The sequence below is a fragment of the Leopardus geoffroyi genome, chromosome C2 (assembly GCF_018350155.1).
Source record: "Leopardus geoffroyi isolate Oge1 chromosome C2, O.geoffroyi_Oge1_pat1.0, whole genome shotgun sequence".
In the NCBI taxonomy this organism is placed as follows: domain Eukaryota; kingdom Metazoa; phylum Chordata; class Mammalia; order Carnivora; family Felidae; genus Leopardus; species Leopardus geoffroyi.
This window is the reverse complement of record NC_059333.1, coordinates 17,815,661-17,819,332: the sequence shown is the minus strand read 5'-3', so window position 1 is coordinate 17,819,332 and position 3,672 is coordinate 17,815,661.

Below are 3,672 nucleotides of genomic sequence, written 5' to 3'. Positions count from 1 at the left end.
CAACCACAACTTTTTTGTTTTTAATTTCTTTTTAACGTTTATTTATTTTTGAGAGACAGAGAGAGACCGAGTGCGAGCAGTGGAGGGGCAGAGAGAGAGAGGGAGACCCAGAATCCGGAGCAGGCTCCAGGCTCTGAGCCGTCAGCACAGAGCCCGATGTGGGGCTCGAACCCACGAACCGCGAGATCGTGACCTGAGCCGAAGTCGGAGGCTTAACTGACTGAGTCACCCAGGGGCCCCACAACTTTTTTCTCAAAGGAGGTTAACTGTTCTTGTTGGTGGTGGGAGTGACAAGAACATAAATAAGTTGTACTTTAAGACAGGAAATAAAATGGATACACCGACAGAAGAAGCCAGCGATGGCTGAGATCTACCACGTGAACAGTTTCACTCACGCTACCCAGAGGTGGAAGAAAGGAGGTGGACGGAATAGCATCTCCAGGCCGGTTCCTGCCATGCAGTTTCCTCACTAGTGAGACAAACATCCGAAAACGTTGCAAGATGGCAAAATGTGTTGTCATGCACACAAAGCACAAGGCAGGAAATCGCCAACAAAGTGAGGTTGAAGAGAAAGAAAGACAAGGGTGCAAACTTTTCTACAAAGCTACAGGTGGTGAAGGCAAGACACAGGCAATTGGATTAAGCGCTCCTGGAGTAAATATGTTGGTTTGAAACTTCCCGACGCATTGTATCTTTTGCCACATGTGAAGTCAACAAATGCATTACTTGACTCATTGCCCCACAAGTGTTTTGAAGAGAAGCTTTCAGAAGAAATAATATGCTCAATAAGGAAAATACTTTCCCAAATATTCCTCCATGAGATGGGTAAGAAAACATGAGAATTTAAGGAAGCCAAGGGTAAGCTGACTCATCTACTTTTGTGGCGATGTAGCATATTTTGGGATTAAGACTCACTTGTTTTCCTGTTCTGTCATTTCCCAACCTTAAGGGACTTGAATAAGAACTCCTTGAATGTTTGTTGACATTCCATTAAAAAGAGTATAAGTCATAGCCAAACTCTTTTATTTTTTTTCCTTCTAAAATGTCCCTAAGTACTTTGCAGTAAGGTAGTATTTTAAAAGGAGAGCACTCTCAATATTTTCTTGACCTATCTATATATTGGGATGCTTTCTCTTTCTTAATATTTCTGTGGAAACAGGGAAAAATAAATTTCCACCCTCTATGAAGTGGTCCATCTCAGATATTTTGGAGCCCTTGAAAAATTACTAAGAACCTCCAAAAATCTGGTTTATGAGCAGTCCTCAATATGTGGTTAGATCTACTAATAGTGACGGTAATAGGAACGAGACCTTAAAAAATAAATATCTGTTGATGTATTCACTAACAACAACAATAAACGGATTCCATGCTTATTTAGGTAATATATTGCTTATGAAACATAGCTATATTTTCCAAAATTAAAGTGAGTGGTATTGTTTTATATTTTTGCAAATCTTTCTACCCAAGATGGTTGGATTCTCATATCTGCTTCTGTATTCAATCACTGTAACATCACGTGTCATATACCCTTTGGAAAACTCCACTGTAATGTCTTTATATTAGTGGAAAAATCAGTTTGATTTGGGGGATTTCCTGAGAGGGTTTGAGAAACCCTAGGGACTTGGTACACTTCATGACGTGGGAGCTTCTGGAAATGCAGTATCTCAGGCCTGGCCTTGGACCGGTGGATCTGCATTTTCAGAAACTCTCCACATACTTGACATACTCATTAAGTTGAGTAATGTGCTGTGCTCGGATATAAATGGAAAGAAACTGTTGCTCTGTTTACATCTCTTACTGACTTCTCCCCAGGGAAAAAGAGAGGCTCAGCTAATTGGGAAATGAAAAAGAAAACTGGTTTGACCAATCTGTACTGGTCAGATTTCCCAGGTGGGAATAATGAATATGGTAAAGATCATTAAACGTGTAGGACCTTTTTTTTTTTTTTTTTTTTTTTTTTTTTTTTTTAAAGGAGCAGAGTTCTCTGTGCTCCCAGTTGTATGCAGCAAGGCTGGTAAATATCTTGTTTGTAACTCTTCCTAAAAGTAGGTCCAAAAGACTAACCCAGGAAGTCAGAAGGATACAGATACAAGTTCAAACCATGGTCCCATTAAGCTGTGCCAATTATATATTGATCCTTATCAGACTCTCTGGCATATTTCTCAGCTCGTTCAGAAAGGGATGGTTGTGATAATTTATTACTTAATCGTGTCTTCAGACACAACAAATGCTGAATCTTGTGCACAAATCTTTTAAAAAATTTTTTTAATGTTTATTTATTTTTGACAGAGAGAGCGAGCGTGCGAAAGAGAACAAGCAGGAGAGGGGCAGGGAGGGAGAAACAGAATCCTAAGCAGGCTCCAGGCTCCCAGCTGTCGGTACAGAGCCTGACGTGGGGCTCGAACTCACGGACTGTGAGATCATGACCCGAGCTGAGGTCAGAGGCTTAACCGACTGAGCCACTCAGGCACTCCTCTTCTGTACACATCTTAGTTCAGTACGTGTGCCCAGTATGGAGATATGCTGCTGCTATGGAAGATGAAGTGATAGTCCAGAACTTAGTATTTGCCCAATTATGCTTTTTCTTTAGAAAAATACGCTGTATGTATTTTTATCGATTTAGGGAGTGTTGTTGTCTTTAACAAGGTGTTCAGACTTAGCCTCAAGGCAGCACACAAAGCTTATGTGAGTTACACTTACGAGTGTGTAAACGTACACTAAGTTTATACTTACACCTGTTTACATCCCTGTGTTCAAAAATGTAACAAAGACGGAGAAGATAAAATAGAAAAAGAGAAGCAGGCGTTTTCTAAAGGAGGTCTCTTTGGATCAGAAACAGAAGTTCCGAGTCATAAAGTCATAGGCTTTCTGGACTCTGGGGCCGGTGGGCAGTGGCATTTAGGACTCTGGCCCTCTAATGGATAGACGCCTGGAGTCAGCCTCGCTAGCTGAAGCCTCAACTGAAATCCTCTACCTTGCGTGTCTAGATCATGATGTTGGGCTTAAAAAGGGGCACCTAGCTGGTATTTGCAGCAATGGTTTGTAGTAAGCTGTGGCCCGGGTTAGGTGTAAAACTAAGCTCAGACATCAGAAATGGAACCGGGGAATGTAGTGAATCTGTGATTATGTCTGTGATGTCCCCACTGTCTCCTCTGGCAAGAACACTGAAGTGTGCAATACCAGGGTGTTAGAACTAATGATCGCTAGGCAGGGATGGGTAAAGAGAGGAAGTAAAGGAAAGAGCTAACCGACAAAACCTCCTTATCTAAACGTGTGGGCGACCTATACCCAGAAATCGAATGTTAAAAGGTACCGCCAACAAAATCAACAGTCAAAATTGGAATATAATTTCAGGGGAAAGGGATTTCGTGGAATCAGCGGATTACAACTTCAGAGTTTCGGAGGTCATTTGAAGAGACAGATGAAGAAATCATTTCTATCTCAGAGAACAGGATATTATAAAACAGCGTGAAGGTGCAATAGAAAAAGAAGAGGTAAGCGTAAAAGAGAACAAAATAGAAATATTGAAAAGAAAAAAATACGGTTTGTTTTTTTTTTAATTTTTTTTTCAACGTTTATTTATTTTTGGGACAGAGAGAGACAGAGCATGAACGGGGGAGGGGCAGAGAGAGAGGGAGACACAGAATCGGAAACAGGCTCCAGGCTCTGAGC